The sequence below is a fragment of the Procambarus clarkii genome, chromosome 32 (assembly GCF_040958095.1).
Source record: "Procambarus clarkii isolate CNS0578487 chromosome 32, FALCON_Pclarkii_2.0, whole genome shotgun sequence".
NCBI classification, from domain to species: Eukaryota; Metazoa; Arthropoda; class Malacostraca; order Decapoda; family Cambaridae; genus Procambarus; species Procambarus clarkii.
The window spans coordinates 40,743,353-40,763,391 of NC_091181.1; positions in this window are offsets into that span (position 1 = coordinate 40,743,353).

The window sequence follows — 20,039 nt, forward strand, 5'->3', positions numbered from 1 at the left end:
GCATGGATAAGGAACTACCTAACAGGAAGGAGCCAAAGAGTTACGGTAAGGGGCGAGAAGTCGGACTGGCGAACAGTAACAAGTGGAGTACCACAAGGATCGGTGCTGGGACCAATTCAATTTCTTGTATATGTTAACGACATGTTTACAGGCGTAGAGTCCTACATGTCGATGTTTGCGGATGACGCAACGTTGATGAGAAGAGTTGTGACAGATGAGGATTGCAGGATCCTCCAAGAGGACCTGAACAGGTTGCTGAGATGGTCAGAGAAATGGCTACTGGAATTCAACACGAGCAAATGTAAAGTTATGGAAATGGGACTCGGAGATAGGAGACCAAAGGGACAGTACACAATGAAGGGGAACAGCCTACCTGTAACGATGCGTGAAAGAGACCTGGGGGTGGACGTAACACCTAATCTATCTCCTGAGGCACATATAAATAGGATAACGACAGCAGCGTACTCTACACTGGCAAAAGTTAGAACATCATTCAGAAACCTAAGTAAGGAGGCATTTAGGGCGCTTTACACTGCCTACGTAAGGCCAGTCTTAGAGTATGCCGCCTCATCATGGAGTCCCCATCTGAAGAAGCATATAATGAAACTGGAAAAGGTTCAGAGGTTTGCAACGAGACTCGTCCCAGAGCTACGAGGGATGGGGTATGAGGAGTGCCTGAGGGAACTGTGCCTTACGACACTAGAAAGAAGAAGGGAGAGGGGGGACATGATAGGAACGTATAAGATACTCAGAGGGATTGACAGAGTGGACATAGAGGAAATGTTCACACGAAATAGTAACAGAACGAGGGGACATGGATGGTAGCTTGAAACTCAGATGAGTCACAGAGATGTTAGAAAGTTTTCTTTTAGCGTGAGAGTAGTGGAAAAATGGTATGCACTTAAGGAACAGGTTGTGGAAGCAAATACTATTCATAATTTTAAAACCAGGTATGATAGGGAAATGGGACAGGAGTCATTGCTGTAAACAACCGATGCTCGAAAGGCGGGATCCAAGTGTCAATGCTGGATCCTGCTGACACAACTAGGTGAGTACAACTAGGTGAGTACACACACACACACACACATACACACACAGCAAGCAGCTCCGTAACAGATGTCAAACTCCCAGGTACCTACTTACTGCTATGTAATTGGCGCATCAGGGTGAAAGAAACTTTGCCCATTTATTTCCGCCATGGCTCGGGATCGATCCTGGGTCCCTAGATATACGCATCCAGAGCGCTGTCCATTCAGCCACTGTGTGTGCTCACCTATTTGTGTCTGCAGGATCGAGCATTGACTCCTGGATCCCGCCTTTTGAGCATCAGATGTTTACAGGAATGACTTCGGTCTTATTTCCCTATCATACCTAATTTTAAAATTATGAATAGTATTTGCTTCCACACCCTGTTCCTTAAGTGTATTCCATTTTTCCACTACTCTCACGCTAAAAGAAAACTTACTAACATCTCTGTGACTCATCTGAGTTTCCAGCGTCCACCCATGATGTCCCCTCGTTCTGTTAGTATTCCGTGTGAACATTTCGTCTCTGTTCACTCTGTCAATCCCCCTGAGTATTTTATACGTTCCTATCATGTCCCCCTCACCTTTTTGCTTTCTAATGTCGTAAGGCACAGTTCCTTCAGGCGCTCCTCATACCCCATCCCTCGTAACTCTGGGGCGAGTCTCGTTGCAATCCTCTGATCCTTTTCCAGTTTCCATATATGCTTCTTCAGATGGGGACTCCATGATGAGGTGGCATACTCTAAGACTGGCCTTACGTAGGCAGTGTAAAGCGCCCTAAATGCCTCCTTACTTAGGTTTCTGAATGATGTTCTAACTTTTGCCAGTGTAGAGTAAGCTGCTGTCGTTATCCTATTTATATGTGCCTCAGGAGATAGATTAGGTGTTATTTCCACACCCAGGTCTCTTTCTCGCATCGTCACAGGTAGACAGTTCCCCTTCATTGTGTACAGTCCCTTTAGTCTCCTATCACCTAGTCCCATTTCCATAACTTTACATTTGCTCGTGTTGAACTCCAGTAGCCATTTCTCTGACCATCTCTGCAACCTGTTCAGGTCCTCTTGGAGGATCCTGCAATCCTCATCTGTCACAACTCTTCTCATCAACTTTGCGTCATCCGCAAACATCGACAGATAGGATTCTACTTCTGTAAACATGTCGTTAACATATATTAGAAATAGAATTGGTCCCAGCGCCGATCCTTGAGGTACTCCACTTGTTACTGTTCGCCAGTCCGACTTCTCGCTCCTTATCGTAACTCTTTGGGCCCTTCCTGTTAGGTAGTTCCTTATCCATGCTAGGGCCTTTCCTCCCACCCCCGCCTTCCTCTCGAGTTTGAACAGCAGTCTCATGTGTGGTTCTGTATCAAAGGCTTTTTGGGAGTCGAGAAATATGCAGTCTGCCCTACTATCTCTGTCCTGTCTTATCCTCGTTATTTTATCATAGAATTCCAAAAGGTTAGTTAGGTAATATTTCCCTTTCCAGAACCAATGTTGATGTTTGTTCACAAACCTAACGTTCTCCAGGTGTGCAACCAGTCGTAGCCTAATTATTCTTTCAAGAATTTTACAGGGAATGCTTGTCAGTGATACGGGTCTGTAGTTAAGTGCCTCCTCCCTATCACCTTTCTTGAAAATCGCTACGACATTTGTCTCCTTCCAGCAACTGGGCAATTCTCCTGACATAAGTGACTCATTAAAGATCATTGCCTGAGGCACACTGAGGGCCTGCAATGCTTCTTTTAGTATCCACGGTGATACTTTGTCTGGTCCAAGCGCTTTAGTTGCATCCAGTGTGGTCAGCTGTTTCATTACCTCCTCTGCTCTCACCTCTATATTTGATAGTTTTTCATCTAGGGTAATCTCTTCCAACAATGGGAGCTGCTCAGGCTCGGTTGTGAACACTCTATGGAAGCTGGCATTCGGTGCCTCGCAGATTTCCTTGTCACTTTCAATATATGCCCCCTCAGTTTTCCTTAGTCTTGTCACTTGGTCGTTCACCGACATTTTTCTTCTTATATGGCTGTGTAGTAATTTAGGTTGCTTTTTTGCTTTGATCGCAATATCGTTCTCATAGTTCCTTTCTGATGTTCGTCTTATGTTAATGTAATCGTTCCTAGCTCTGTTGCATCTGATCCTGTTGTCCTCTGTCCTTTGTCTTCTGTACTTCCTCCACTCCCGCCTGCTGGCTATTATTGCTTCCTGACACTGTCTATTAAACCATGGGTTATTATATTCCATCCTACGTTTTCTCTTTACTGTTGGTATAAATCTCTCCTCGGCCTCCTGGCATTTTCGTATGACCAGGTACATCATATCTTGAACTATTTTCCTCTAATTTCTTCCTCCCACTGCTCTTCTCCCAAATAGTCCCTTATCCTCCAGTAGTACCCTTTCCTATAGTCAACTGTCCTTTCACAGACCTCTTGTCCCTTGGTCACACGTTTGAATTCCATCATGTAGTTAAAGACTAGGACACAATGGTCGCTGGCCCCTAGATGTATTTCATGCTCCAAATTCTCGATGTCTTCTACGTTCTGGGTGAAAATCAGGTCTAATAGGCTCGGTGCATCTTCTCCTCTTTCCTTTGTGTCTTTCTTCACATGTTTTGTTAGGAAATTCCTGTCTATAACATCTACTAACTTTGATCCCCACGTTTCGTCCCCTCCATGGGGATTCCTTCATTCCCAATATATCTCTCCATGATATAGGTCCCCCAGGACCAGCAGCTTCGCTCTCATTCTGTGAGCTAATGTTCATAGATGAATTGCAGAAGAGCCTTCAGCAGTTCATCTATGCATGCCTTGTTGTTGTCATCATACTCCTGCTTGGGTCTTATACGGTTTGGTGTGGGATTGTAGATTACCAAGATCACAATCTTCCTCCCATCTGCTGTCATAGTTCCATGTATGAAGCTTGTGTAATCATTGGTAAACCGATTTCCCAGGCCTGCTAACTTCCATTTTCCCTTTATTAGGAGTGCCACTCCCCCTCCATGTCTCTGTGTCCTCTCTTTTCTTATCATCTGGTAGCCCTCTGGAAAGATTGCATCCGAGATCATGTCATTTATTTTAGTTTCCACTATTGCAACTATGTCAGGATCTGCCTCACTCACTCTTTCTTTTATCTCTTCTGCTTTATTAGATACCCCATCAGCATTGGTGTACCAAACCTTGAGATTTTTCATGGAAACTCTGGAACCAGAGATCACCCTTTTTCTGGAGATCAGAGGGGGATCTTTGGGGGGGTGTCTGGGGGGGTGAATGGTGTCTGGAGGGGTGCTTGGGGACGAATAGGGCTAGGCATCTAGAAAGGTAGGTAGCAAGATCAGGTGTTGGGCCTGAGTTGGTACGTTTGGAGTAGTAAGGGCATACTTGGTTTGAAGATATGGGAGGGTCTGAGAGGCATATATGGGTTGAGAGGTAGCATAAGGTTGAGAGTCAGATAGAGGTTGAGAGGTTGGGGGTGGGAAAGGATAGAGGGGATGGGGGGGTAAGAGAGGCGGATGGAACATGGATAGTGATAGTGGGAGGGAGGTTGTATTAGTCAGCGGGAACTCAGGGGTAGGTGTGGGCATTGGGGTAAAAGGAGGGAAGAGGGAAATGGAGGAAGAGGGGGGTCCCCCGTCTCCCACGGGGGTCCATGTGCCCCCTTGCAAGGGCAGGGGGTCACATGGAAGGAGAGGCGATGAGGAGGGGGTAAGGGCTGGGCGGTTCTGGGGGTCGAGGGGATGAGGACTGGGCAGGTTTTGGAGGTTAAGGGGATGAGGGCTGGGCGGGATTTGGGGGTTGAGGGGATGAGGGGGTCCTTGGAATGTGGGATGAAGCAGATGGATTCGAATGCAATGGGGTCAGAGGGGTCAGGGGAGGTGTTGGGGAGATAAACAGGGGCAGGGAGGGCTGATTTGGAAGCCGGGGGGGGGGGGGACGTAACCTGGGAAGCAGGTGTGGGCTTGTTAGCACGGGGTGGGGCACGGGGTGGGCTAGCACTGGGGTGGGTAACTACGCTCAAATTTGACAAGGAGAGTCGTGGAGGTCGGCTCGCCCTGTGGGCTATCTGCTCATCTTTGGTCATGTGTCTGTCAATATACACGTTGTAATAGTTTTCGCTACCTCTGAGTAAGTGTTTGTGTTGCAGTATGTAATCCACAGCCTCTTCGTTAGTGAACTGTACCCGGACAGGTCGTTTCTTGTTACAGTCATAAGCACCAATGCTGCGGTGGATTCCCATCTCATTCTCTGCCATCTCGGCTCTCATATTTCTCAAGATCCCCTGTAACTCAAAATCTTCAATCTTCACCCTTCCCTGCCTCGATGGTGCCTTGGCTTCAAGTAATCCATGGATTATGATTGACCTCCTTCTCAGTGAAGGATCATGTTGGTCGCCCCCTACTGCCTAACCTACACTCACTACTCCATCCCCCACCACTCCCACTTCCCTTGCCATGCTTCCCTTATTCCTGCCAAATTCAGTTGTAAGCCTAGTTATTTCAGTTTCCCATGCTACACTGCTCTTCTTGATTTCTTCTTGAATATAGTCCATAAACTCACGTTTTTGTCTCTGAACCTCATCCTGTATCTTATTAAAGATTTTACTTTTAATCCCCTGGATTAGATCATCTATCCAAACATCCCACTTCTCTACAAGTTCCCCAATCATCTGCTCCACAAACCTATCTTCTTCTTCAATCATAATACTGCTGGGCCTAGACGCCCTTCCTGACCTAGTCATTGCTGTAACAACCTTACCCACACGGGTTCCAATTACCTTACCCGACCTGCTAACACAAAATAGGCAGTGAGTCTCCAAGCGTCTTCCCACGTGGTGTAGGAAGGGTTGCTGCCGAGGTGAGGTCCGGTCGGTCACAGGTTGAGGCTGTGAGGTCACAGTCAGCGTGAGGTCTGCTCCACTCTTCACACTGCAACCCGTTCTCACAAATTTAAAGAGTCAATATTGACTTATTAAATATGTGCATAGGTGACATACTTAACATAATAGATACCCTTAAAATGATTCATAGAAAACACCGACCTTACCTAACCTTGTTAGTATCTTAAGATAAGCATCTTATTGCTTCGTAATTACAATTATTACCTAACCTATAATAGGTATAGGTTAAGTAATAATTGTAATTACGAAGCAATAAGATGCTTATCTTAAGATACTAACATGGTTAGGTAAGGTCGGTGTTTTCTATGAATCTTTTTAAGGGTATCTATTATGTTTAGTATATCACCTATGCACGTAGTTAATAAGTCAATATTGACTTTACGAATTTGCGAGAACGGGTTGCACACTGCCACTATGAGTTCAACAACTATTTTCAATTACGCTATTTCTAATGTATTTCTTCACTACCTTATGGTTTTAGTCAAAATCCAAGTTTTTTTCATTCACTCGTATATACTTTTTCACTTCGAAGTAGCCTGATCACCCCTCCCACTGCAGTACTGACCCTGGAGCTCCCAAACCCACGTCCAGCTAGACCGACGGTCACAACACTAGTTATGACCGTCGTGTGTGTGTGTGTGTACTCACCTAGTTGTACTCACCTAGTCGTACTCACCTAGTTGTACTCACCTAGTCGTGTTTGCGGGGGTTGAGCTCTGGCTCTTTGGTCCCGCCTCTCAACCGTCAATCAACTGATGTACAGATTCCTGAGCCTACTGGGCTCTGTCATATCTACATTTGAAACTGTGTATGGAGTCAGCCTCCTCCACATCACTTCCTAGTGCATTCCATTTACTAACTACTCTGACACTGAAAAAGTTCTTTCTAACGTCTCTGTGGCTCATTTGGGTACTCGGCGAGGTACTCAGTCCACAAGGGGACCTGTGTCCCCTTGTGCGTGTACCACCCGAATTAAATAATCCATCCTTGTCCACCCTGCCAAGTCCCCTGATAATTTTGTATGTCGTGATCATGTCTCTCCTAGCTCTTCTGTCTTCCAGCGACGTGAGGTTCTGTTCACGTAGTATGTCCTCATAACTCATGCCTCTTAGTTCTGGGACTAGCCTAGTGACATACTTCTGAACTTTTTCCAAATTCGTCTTGTGCTTGACTAGATACGGGCTCCATGCTGGGGCTGCATACTCCAGGATTGGCCTTACATATGTGGTATACAAGGTTCTGAAGGATTCCTTACACAGGTTTCTGAAAGCAGTTCTGATGTTAGCCAGCCTCGCATAGGCCGCTGATGTTATTCTTTTGATGTGGGCTTCAGGAGACAGGTTTGGCGTGATATCAACTCCCAGATCTTTCTCTCTGTCCGTTTCGTGAACGACTTTATCACCCATTCGGTATCCAGTGACTGGTCTCCTAGTTTTATTACCTTACATTTACTTGGGTTGAACTTTAGTAGCCATTTGTCGGACCATTCCTTCAGTTTGTCTAGGTCATCTTGTAGCCTCGTACTATCCTCCTCTGTCCTGATCCTCCTCATAATTTTCACGTCATCAGCAAACATCGAGAGGAACGAGTCAATTCCTCCTGGAAGATCATTTACGTATATCAGAAACATTATAGGTCCAAGAAAAGATCCCTGTTTGACTTCACTGGTGACTCCCCGCCACTCCGAGACCTCACCTCTCACGGTGACTCGCTGTGTCCTGTTGCTTAGGTACTCTCTTATCCAGTGGAGTACCTTCCCTCTCACTCCTGCCTGCATCTCCAGTTTGTGCACTAGTCTCTTATGAGGTACTGTGTCAAAAGCTTTCTGGCCGTCCAGAAATATGCATTCTGCCCCGCCCTCTCTCTCTTGCCTAATTTTTGTTGCCTGGTCATAGAACTCAATTAATCGTGTTAGGCATGATTTGCCATCTCTGAACCCATGTTGATGTTGTGTTGCAAAGTTCTTTTGCTCCAGATGTTCCACTAGCTTTTTTCGCACAATCTTTTCCATCATCTTGCATGGAATGTAAGTTAGGGACACTGGCCTGTAGTTCAGTTCCTCCTGCCTATCACCCTTCTTGTATATTGGGACTACATTGGCCATCTTCCAAATTTTTGGCAGTTCGCCTGTTACCAGTGACTTGTTGTACACTGTGGAGAGTGGTAGGCACAGAGCCTCTGCTCCTTCCTTAAGGATCCATGGTGAGATTCCATCCGGGCCTATAGCCTTTGTCACGTCCAAATCTAGCAGATGCTTCCTCACCTCCCCACTGGTAATCTCAAACTCCTCTAGTGGTGTCTGGGTTGGTGTTCGCTCCCTTATCTCTGGGACTTCTCCTTGCTCTGAGGTGAAGACTTCCTGGAATTTCTTATTGAGTTCCTCGCACACTTCCTTGTCGTTTGTAGTGAATCTTTCTGCCCTTATCCTCAGTTTCATTACCTGTTCCTTCACTGTTGTTTTCCTCCTGATGTGGCTATGCAGCAGTTTGGGTTGAGTCTTTGCCTTGCTCGCTATGTCATTTTTATATTGCCTCTTTACCTCTCTTCTCACCCTGACGTATTTATTCCTGGCGCTCTGGTATCTTTCTCTGCTCTCTAGTGTTCTGTTGTTTCTATATTTTCTTCATGCCGTTTTACTTAGCTGCTTTGCTAGCTTGCAACTCTGATTAAACCATGGGTTTCTCATTTCCATTTAATTTTTTTCCTTTTGGAATGTGACGTACTTGTCTGCTGCCTTACACTTCTGTGTGATGTAGTCCATCATGTCTTGCACCGTCTTTCCTCTGAGCTCTGTTTCCCAAGCTATTTCAGTTAGGAATTTTCTCATCTCCTCATAGTTTCCCTTCCGGAATGCCGGCCTCTTGTTTTCTGGTCCCTTCCTTGAGTACATTAACCCTTCTTCGACCAGATATTCCAACAACAGTACACTGTGATTACTCATACCCACGGGGGCTTCAAGACCAATTTCCCTTATTTCTGAATCGTTCAGAGTGAATACTAAGTCGAGTCTTGCTGGATTTTGCAAACAGCAAAACTCTTCTGGTCATTGCCTCTCATTCTCGTGGGATCTTTGACATGCCCACTTAAAAAGTTTCTAGTCGTCACCTCTAGAAGTTACATAGCAGTAAGTAGGTACCTGGGAGTTTGACAGCTGTTACGGAGCTGCTTCCTGTGTGTTTACTAGTTGTGTTTACTAGTTGTGTTTTTACGGGGGTTGAGCTTTGCTCTTTCGGCCCGCCTCTCAACTGTCAATCAACTGTTTACTAACTACTTTTTTTTTTTTTTTTTTTTTTTTTTTCCACACCACACACACACACACACACACACACACACCCCAGGAAGCAGCCCGTGACAGCTGACTAACTCCCAGGTACCTATTTACTGCTAGGTAACAGGGGCACTTAGAGTGAAAGAAACTTTGCCCATTTGTTTCTGCCTCGTGCGGGAATCGAACCCGCGCCACAGAATTACGAGTCCTGTGCGCTATCCACCAGGCTACGAGACCCTACAGACCCTACACACACCCTGTGTGTGTGTGTGTGTGTGTGTGTGTGTGTGTGTGTGTGTGTGTGTGTGTGTGTGTGTGTGTGTGTGTGTGTGTGTGTGTGTGTGTGTGTGTGTGAGTGTGGAAAAAAATCATATCTATACTTGAAACTGTATATGGAGTCAGCCTCCACCACATCACTTCCTAATGCATTCCATTTGTCATCCACTCTGACACTAAAAAAGTTCGTTCTAATGTCTCTGATATATGTGTGTGTGTATGTGTGTGTGTGTGTGTGTGTGTGTGTGTACTCACCTAGTTGTACTCACCTAGTTGTGCTTGCGGGGGTTGAGCTCTGGCTCTTTGGTCCCGCCTCTCAACCGACAATCAACAGGTGTACAGGTTCCTGAGCCTATTGGGCTCTATCATATCTACACTTGAAACTGTATATGGAGTCATCCTCCACTACATTATTTCCTAATGCACTCCATTTGTCAACCACTCTGACACTAAAAAAGTTCTTTCTAATATCTCTGTGGCTCATTTGGGTACTCAGTTTCCACCTGTGTCCCCTAGTGCGTGTTCCCCTTGTGTTAAATAACCTGTCTTTATCAACCCTGTCGATTCCCTTGAGAATCATGAATGTGGTGATCATGTCCCCCCTAACTCTTCTGTCTTCCAACGAAGTGAGGTTTAATTCCTGTAGTCTCTCCTCGTAGCTCATACCTCTCAGCTTGGGTACTAGTCTGGTGGCAAACCTTTGAAACTTTTCCAGTTTAGTCTTATGCTTGACTAGATATAGACTCCATGCTGGAGCCGCATACTCCAGGATTGGTCTGACATATGTGGTATATAATGTTCTGAAAGATTCCTTACACAAGTTTCTAAAGGCCGTTCTTATGTTAGCCAACCTGGCATATGCTGCTGATGTTATCCTCTTGATATGAGCTTCAGAGGACAGGTCCGGCGTGATATCAACCCCCAATTCTCTCTCTCTCTCTCTGACTTTTGAAGTATCTCATCTCCCAAATGATACCTTGTATCTGGTCTCCTGCTTCCTACCCCAATCTTCATTACATTACATTTGCTTGGGTTAAACTCTAACAGCCATTTGTTCGACCATTCCTGCAGCTTTTCCAGGTCTTCTTGAAGCCTCAAGCTGTCCTCTCTCTGTCTTAACCCTTCTCATAATTTTGGCGTCGTCAGCAAACATTGAGAGGAATGAGTCTATACCCTCTGGGAGATCATTTACGTATATCAGAAACAGGATAGGTCCAAGCACAGAGCCCTGTGGGACTCCACTGGTGACTTCACGCCGTTCTGAGGTCTCACCCCTCACTGCAAATCTCTGCTTCCTATTGCTTAGGTACTCCCTTATCGACTGGAGCGCCCTACCAGTTACTCCTGCCTGATTCCCCATCAACCTTTCATGGGGTACTGTGTCAAAGGCTTTCCGACAGTCCAAAAAAAAAATGCAGTCCGCCCATCTTTCTCTTTCTTGTTTTATTTTTGTCACCTGATCGTAAAATTCTATCAAGCCTGTAAGGCAAGATTTACCCTCCCTGAACCCATGTTGATGGGTTGTCACAAAGTGTCTTCTCTCCAGATGTGTTACTAGGTTTTTTCTCACAATCTTCTCCATCACTTTGCATGGTATACAAGTTAAGGACACTGTCCTGTAGTTCAGTGCCTCTTGTCTGTCACCCATTTTGTATATTGGTACTACATTAGCAGTCTTCCATTTTTCTGGTAGGTCTCCCTTTTCCAGTGACCTACTCTACACTATGGAGAGTGGCAAGCAAAATGCTCCTGCACACTCTTTCAATACCCATGGTGAGATTCCGTCCAGCCCAACAGCTTTTCTCGCATCCAGCTCCAATAGGTGCTTCTTGACCTCATCTCTTGTAATTTCGAACCTTTCCAAGGTCACCTAGTTTGCTGCCACCTCTCCAAGCGCCGTGACTTCTCCCTGTTCTATTGTAAAGACCTTCTGGAACCTTTTGTTGAGTTCTTCACACACTTCTTTGTCATTCTCTGTGTACCTGTCCTCGCTCACCCTAAGTTTCATCACCTCTTCCTTCACTCTTGTCTTCCTCCTGATGTGACTGTGTAGTAGCTTTGGTTAGGACTTGGTTTTATTAGCTATATCATTTTCATACCTTTTCTCAGCTGCTCTTCTCACACTAACATACTCGTTCCTGGTTCTCTGGTATCTCTCTCTACTGTCTGGTGTTCTGTTATTACGGAAGTTCCTCCATGCCCGTGTGTGTGTGTGTGTGTGTGTGTGTGTGTGTGTGTGTGTATTCACCTAGTTGTGTTTGCAGGGGTTGAGCTTTGCTCTTTTGGCCCGCCTCTCAACTGTCAATCAACTGTTTACTAACTACTTTTTTTTCTCCACACCACACACACACCCCAGGAAGCAGCCCGTGACAGCTGACTAACTCCCAGGTACCTACTTACTGCTAGGTAACAGGGGCATTCAGGGTGAAAGAAACTTTGCCCATTTGTTTCTGCCGGGTGCGGGAATCGAACCCGCGCCACAGAACTACGAGTCCAGCGCGCTATCCACCAGGCTTTCAAGCCCCCCTGTGTGTGTGTGTGTGTGTGTGTGTGTACTCACCTATTTGTACTCACCTATTTGTGCTTGTGGGGGTTGAACTTTGGCTCTTTGGTCCCGCCTCTCAACTGTCAATCAACTGGTGTACAGATTCCTGAGCCTACTGGGCTCTATCATATCTACATTTAAAACTGTGTATGGAGTCAGCCTCCACCACAATGCCTAATGCATTCCATCTGTTAACTACTCTGACACTGAAAAAGTTCCTTCTAACGTCTCTGTGGCTCATGTGGGTACTCAGTTTCCACCTGTGTTCCCTTGTTCACGTCCCACCAGTGTTGAATAGTTCATCCTTGTTTACGCGGTCGATTCCTCTGAGGATTTTGTAGGTTGTGATCATGTCTCCCCTCACTCTTCTGTCTTCCAGTGTCGTAAGGTCCATTTCCCGCAGCCTTTCCTCGTAACTCATGCCTCTTAGTTCTTGGACTAGTCTAGTGGCATACCTTTGGACTTTTTCCAGCTTCGTCTTGTGCTTGACAAGGTACGGGCTCCATGCTGGGGCCGCATACTGCAGGATTGGTCCTACATATGTGGTGTACAAGATTCTGAATGATTCCTTACACAGGTTCCTGAACGCTGTTCTGTTGTTAGCCAGCCTCGCATATGCCGCAGACGTTATTCTTTTTATGTGGGCTTCAGGAGACAGGTTTGGTGTGATATCAACTCCTAGATCTTTCTCTCTGTTCGTTTCATTAAGTACTTCACCTCCTATTCTGTATCCTGTGTCTGGCCTCCTATTTCCACCGCCTAGTTTCATTACTTTACATTTACTCGGGTTGAACTGCAACAGCCATTTGGTGGACCATTCACTCAGTCTGTCTAGGTCATCTTGTAGGCTCCTACTATCGTCCTCAGTTTCAATCCTCCTCATAATTTTTGCATCATCGGCAAACATTGAGAGAAACGATTCAATACCCTCTGGAAGATCATTTACATATATCAGAAACAGTATAGGTCCAAGGACTGACCCCTGCGGGACTCCACTCGTAACGTCTCGCCAATCTGAGACCTCACCCCTCACACTGACTCGTTGTCTCCTGTTGCTTAGGTACTCCTTTATCCAATGGAGTACCTTCCCTTTCACTCCAGCCTTTTCACTAGCCTCTTGTGTGGTACTGTATCAAAGGCTTTCTGGCAAGCCAAAAATATATGCAGTCTGCCCATCCTTCTCTTTCTTGCCTTATTTTTGTTGCCTGGTCGTAGAATTCAAGTAACCCTGTGAGGCAGGACCTGCCATCCCTGAATCCATGTTGATGCTGTGTTACAAAGTTCTTTCGCTCCAGGTGCTCCACTAGCTTTCTTCGCACAATCTTCTCCATCAGCTTGCATGGTATGCAGGTTAGGGACACTGGCCTGTAATTCAGTGCCTCCTGTCTATTCCCTTTCTTGTATATCGGGACTACGTTAGCTGCTTTCCAAATTTCTGGCAGTTCCCCTGTTGCCAGTGATTTGTTATACACTATGGAGAGTGGGAGGCACAGTTCTTCTGCTCCTTCCTTTAGTATCCAAGGGGAGATTCCATCTGGGCCTATAGCCTTTGTCACATCCAACTCTAGTAAACACTTCCTTACTTCCCCGCTGGTAATCTCAAACTCTTCCAGTGGTTCCTGGTTAGCTATTCCCTCTCTTATCTCTGGGATTTCTCCTTGCTCTAAGGTGAAGACCTCTTGGAACTTCTAATTCAGTTCCTCACACACTTCCTTATCGTTTGTAGTGAATCCTTCTGCCCCTATCGTTAATTTCATAACCTGTTCCTTTACTGTTGTTTTTCTCCTGATGTGGCTATGCAGCAATTTAGGCTGAGTCTTTGCCTTGCTTGCGATGTCATTTTCGTATTGTCTTTCTGCCTCTCTTCTCATCCTGACATATTCATTCCTGGCATTCTGGTATCTTTCTCTGCTCTCAAGTGTCCTGTTATTCCTATAGTTTCTCTATGCCCTTTTACTTTGCTTCTTAGCTAGCCTACATCTCTGATTAAACCATGGGTTTCTCACCTTCATTTCACTGTTTTCCTTTTGGGCTGGGACAAACTTGTTTGCTGCGTCCTTGCATTTTTGCGTGATGTAGTCCATCATATCTTGGGCTGTCTTTTCCCTGAGCTCTGTTTCCCATGCTAGATCTGTTAGGAATTTTCTCATCTCCTCATATTTTCCCTTTCGGTATGCTAACCTTTTGGTTTCGGCATCCCTCCTCGAGTTCAATAACCCTTCTTCAATCAGGTACTCAAACACCAATACACTGTGGTCGCTCATTCCTACTGGGGCCTCAAAACCGATTTCTCTTATGTCAGAGTCGTTCAGGGTGAAGACCAGGTCGAGTCTCGCTGGTTCATCATTTCCTCTCATCCTTGTGGGTTCTCTGACATGCTGGGTTAAGAAGTTCCTAGTCACCACCTCCAGTAGTTTGGCTCTCCACGTATCCTCGCCTCCATGCGGTTCCTTGTTCTCCCAATCAATCCTTCCGTGATTGAAGTCCCCCATGATGAGCAGGTGGGATCTATTTCTACAGGCAGCAGAGGCTGCCCTCTCAATTATAATGTTAACTGCCATGTTGTTGTTTTCGTACTCTTGACTGGGTTTTCTGTCATTTGGTGGAGGGTTATATATTACTGCTACTACTATCCTTGGTCCTCCCATTGTCATGGTGCCTGCTATGTAGTCTCTGAAACCCTCACATCCCGGGATATCCATCTTCTTAAAATTCCATTCCTTTCTCATGAGTAGGACCACTCCTCCTCCTCCCCTACCTTCCCTCTCTTTCCTTATTACTGTGTACTCCTGGGAAAACACGGCATTTGTTATGATTCCAGAGAGTTTTGTTTCAGTGAGTCCGATTACATCTGGGTTCTCTTGTGCTCTTTCCCTTAGTGCACTTGCCTTGCTTGTGATCCCATCTATGTTCGAGTACATTGCCCTGAAACTGACTCTCTTCTGCTTCTCCCCTGGGGGTGACCTGTGGGGTCTGGGGTGAGTGGGAGCTGGGAGGACCTGACATGGGGAGACTGGTGGAAGAGGAAGGGCTTGGGGGATAGGGGGGGAGGGGGAGGGTAGGGGGAGTGGGTGAGAGGGGGAGGGTTGGGGGGGGTGGGTGAGAGGGGGAGGGTTGGAGGGGGTGAAAGGGAGAGGGTTGAGGGGGGAGAGGAGGAGGTTTGGGGGGATGTGGGAGAAGAGGGGTTTGGGGGGGCAGTAAAGGGGGGAGGGCTTGGGGGGCATGGAGGGAAAGGGATGGCTGAGGTGGGTGAGGAAGAGGGGTGGGTTTTGGGGTGTGGTGGAGAGGGGAAGGCTTAGGTGGGGTGGGGAAGAGTGGGGGGCTTAGGGGGGCAGGGGAGAATGGAGGGCTTGTGGGTGGGAGAGACGGGAGGGCATGTGGGAGAAGGGAGGGCTTGGGGGATGGGGGAGAAGGGAGGTCCTGGGGGGAGGGGGGAGTAAGTGGAGGTGGATGAGTGGGAGGAGAAGGGTTGGTGGGGGGAGGGTGCTTTAGGTGGGTACTTAGTGGGGGGCTGACAGGGGTTGGGGCAGGTAGGTTGTCTGTTGGGTAGAATGTGGAGGTGGTGTCGCACTCCCTGTGGCTAGTGCACTGTTTGAGGAGGGTTCCCCATCCCCCTCTGAGATTGCAGGGATCGGGGTTGTGGCTCCCTGATTCCTTTCTCTCTCCCTGCGCTCCTTCCTTGCGTCTGCTGCCTGCTTTCTCTCTTCCCTTGTCATATCCCTCTGCAGGAATACTCTTTTGAACTTCTCTACATTTGCTAGACAGCACTTCCTTTCTAACAGTTCCTCTTTCGCGATTTCGCTCATGAATACCACCTTTATCATTCGGTCTCTGTCCTTGTTGTACTTTCCAAGCCTGAAACCTTCTCAACATTTTGTTCAGCTCCCTCCATCCTTACCTCTTTAAGGATCTCTTTAACCATGTTTTTGTCCTTGTCTCTCCGCTCCTTTTGTCTGGTCCCTGTTTGCTCTTTAATGCCTGCTACTACTACTGCTCTATTTCTCTCTATCAGCCGGCTAGTACATCTAGCTGCTTCCTGAGAGGAGGCCACTTCTATGGCAACTTCCTTAACTGCAGACCTAGCTTCAGGGCTCGTTTTAAGTATTTCAGCAAATGAGAGCTGAGGTGAGGAGGTCCCCTCCACAGTAGCATTCCTGTCTCCCTGAGGCACGGTTTGTGTCTGGTATTGTGGAGAAGTCTCCTTCAGGCATCTTATCTCCTCCTTTGCAGCCCTTAATTCATCCTGCAGGTTGGCAACTGTCTCCCTCATTACCCTCAGTCCTTCACTGAATTCATCCCACATTTGCTGGAATACTTCCTTCATCCAGGCTTCCTGTTCCACCCCATCCTCTGAATTTGTTCCAGCCGTGATTGTCAACCTGCGTTTGTCACCCCGAGTTTGTGTCCCTTCCATGTCTTCCCTATGAGAGAGAGAGAGAGAGAGAGAGAGAGAGAGAGAGAGAGAGAGAGAGAGAGAGAGAGAGAGAGAGAGAGAGAGAGAGAGAGAGAGAGAGAGAGAGAGAGAGAGAGAGAGAGAGAGAGAGAGAGAGAGAGAGAGAGAGAGAGAGAGAGAGAGAGAGAGAGAGAGAGTGAGAGAGAGAGAGAGAGAGAGAGAGAGAGAGATAGAGAGAGAGAGAGAGAGAGAGAGAGAGAGAGAGAGAGAGAGAGAGAGAGAGAGAGAGAGAGAGAGAGAGAGAGAGAGAGAGAGAGAGAGAGAGAGAGAGAGAGAGAGAGAGAGAGAGAGAGAGAGAGAGAGAGCGAGAGCGAGAGCGAGAGAGAGAGAGAGAGAGAGAGAGAGAGAGAGAGAGAGAGAGAGAGAGAGAGAGAGAGAGAGAGAGAGAGAGAGAGAGAGAGAGAGAGAGAGAGAGCGAGAGCGAGAGCGAGAGAGAGAGAGAGAGAGAGAGAGAGAGAGAGAGAGAGAGAGAGAGAGAGAGAGAGAGAGAGAGAGAGAGAGAGAGAGAGAGAGAGAGAGAGAGAGAGAGTGTGTGTGTGTGTGTGTGTGTGTGTGAGTGTACTCACCTAGTGGTGCTTGGAGGGTTGAGCTTTGGCTCTTTGGTCCCGCCTCTCAACCGTCAGTCTATTGGTGTACAGATTCCTGAACTTCTCGAGCTCTACACCATATCACCATGTCACTTCCTAGTGTACTCATTCACTAACTACTTTGACACTGAAAAAGTTCTTTCTAATGTCTCTGTGGCTCATTTCAATTCTCAGCTTCCACATAAGTCCCCTTGGGTGTGTACCACCTGTGTTAAATAATGCATCCTTGTCTACCCTCTCAATTCACTTGAGAATTGTGTATGTGGTAATCATGTTTCCACGAGCTCTTCTGCCTTCCAGCGACGGGAGGTGCAGTTTACGCAGCCTTTCCTCATAACTCATGCCTCCTAGTTCCTCTAAACTCCCCTACCTTTAAACTTTTTCCAGCTTCGTCTTGTTCTTGACAAGGTACGGGCTCCATGCTGGGGCCGCATACTCCAGGATTGGCCTTACATATGTGGTATACAAGGTTCTGAAGGATTCCTTTAATAGGTTTCTGAGGGCAGTTCTGATGTTAGCCAGCCTTACATACGCTGCCGATATTATTCTTTTGATTTAGGCTTCACGAGAGAGATTTGGAGTGATAGCTATTCGTAGATCTTTCTCTCTGTCTGTTTCGTGAAGGACTTCATCTTCCATTCTGTATGCAGTGTTTGGCTTCCTATTTCCTCCGCCTAGTTTCATCTCCTTATATTTATTGGGTTGAACTTTAATAGGCATTTGTTGGACCATTCCTTCAGTTTGTCTAGGCCATCTTGTAACCTTATACTATCTTCTTCTGTCTTAATCCCCCTTATAATTTTTGCATAATTAGCAAACATTGAGAGGAACGAGTATATTCCCTTTGGGAGATCATTTACCTATATAAGAAACAATATAGATCCAAGAACTGATCCCTGTGGGACTCCACTGGTGACGCCTCGCCACTCCAAGACCTCCCCTGGACAGTGACTTGCTGTCTTCTGTTGCTTCCGCCTGCATCTCCAGCTTGTGCACTAGTCTCTTATGTGGTACTGTGTCAAAGGCTTTCTGGCAATCCAAAAATATGCAGTCTGCACATCCCTCTCTATCTTGCCTGATTTGTGTTGCCTGGTCCTAGAATTCAATTAATCCTGTAAGGCATGATTTGCCATCCCTGAACCCATGCTGATGTTGAGTTACAAAGTTCTTTCGCTCCAGATGTTCCTCTAGTTTTTCTTGCACAATCTTCTCCATCATCTTGCAGGGTAAGCAAATTAAGGACACTGGCATGTAGTTCAGTGCCCCCTGTCTAAAACCCTTGTATATTGGGACTAGTTGGCCGTCTTTCAAATTTTTGGCAGTTCACCTGTTACCAGTGATTTATTGTACACAATGGTAAGTGGTAGTCAGAGAGCCTCTGCTCCTTCCTTTAGTATCCATGGTGAGGTTCCATCTGGGGCAATAGCCTTTGTCACATACAAATCTAGCAGATGCTTCCTCACCTCCCCACTGGTAATCACAAACTCCTCTAGTGCTGTCTGGTTAGATATTCACTCTCTTATCTCTGGTACTTCACCTTGCTCTACTGTGAAGATCACCTAGAATTTCTTATTGAGTTCTTTGCACACTTCCTTGTCTTTTATAGTGAATCTGTCTGCCCTTTTCCTAAGTTTCATTACCAGTTCCTTCACTATTGTTTTTCTCCTGATGTGGCTGTGCAGAAATTTAGGTTGAGCTTTTGCCTTGCTCGCTATGTAATTTTCATACTGTCTCTATGCCTCTCTTCTCTCCCTGACTTATTCATTCTTGGTGCTCTGGTATCTTTCTCTGCTCTCTAGTGGTGTCCTGTTGTTTCTATATATTCTCCTCGCCTTTTTACTTAGTTGCTTTGCTAGCTTACATCTCTGATTAAACCATGGGTTTCTTGCCAGAATTTAATTTTTTCCGTTTTGGACTGGGACGAACTTTTCTGCTGACTCCTTAAACTTCTGTGTGATGTAGTTCATCATGTCTTGGGCCGTCTTTCATTCATTCATTCATTCATTCATTCATTCATTCATTCATTCATTCATTCATTCATTCATTCATTCATTCATTCATTCATTCGTTCGTTCGTTCGTTCGTTCATTCATTCATTCATTCATTCATTCATTCATTCATTCATTCATTCATTCATTCATTCATTCATTCATTCATTCATTCATTCATTCATTCATTCACACGGGGAATGCGTGATTCCCCGTTGAGTGAATGAGTAATCATTCTTCTATTAATTAGATAGTGAATATGCCTACTGCAGTTCATCTAATAATGGCAGTTGATGTTTTGGTTAACATAGACAGGAAGTATATATGAGATCCTGCAAAGGCCTTCTGCAATTTCATTTTCTTATGTTCAATATGTGATCTAGGCTTGAAAATGAACTTTGAAAATTGGGAAATAATATGAAAATGCGTTTGAATATGCTATTACTGAAAACGGGCTTATTGTGGGATAATTATGGATGACGTTATTGTAAATTAAGCCCTTTTAATCCCTTTAACATAAATATTGAAAATGGGAATAAATATACCATAACAGAAAACGGACTTTAGACATGGAAGATGAAGGCTGGCTGACGTCATTGACCAAAAGCGATGTCTGCGCAGGGTCACCGAGGTGACGAAACTTGGCTATCATGGAAGCCTGCAGTTTAATCTCTTTGCAAGAAATAGTAGGGGCTAGATGGGGGTGCAGTTTAATCCCACTTTTTAGCAAATTATATATGATTAAAGGGAGCAGTTGATAATGATACGAGAAATGATTACCTGCAGAAACTACTAGGATAACTAGCTGCAGAGGAAAAAAATTGAAACACAGCTACGCCAACTATCTGCATGCAGAAAAAGGAAAAGAGCAGTGAGTTGGTGTACTTTCAATTAATAGTTATACTACATATGCACTAGATATACTACTTGTATATGGCCTAACTTTCTACTACTTGTGTGTACTCAGTGCTTGCAGGATCGAGCATTGACTCTTGGATCCCGCCTTTC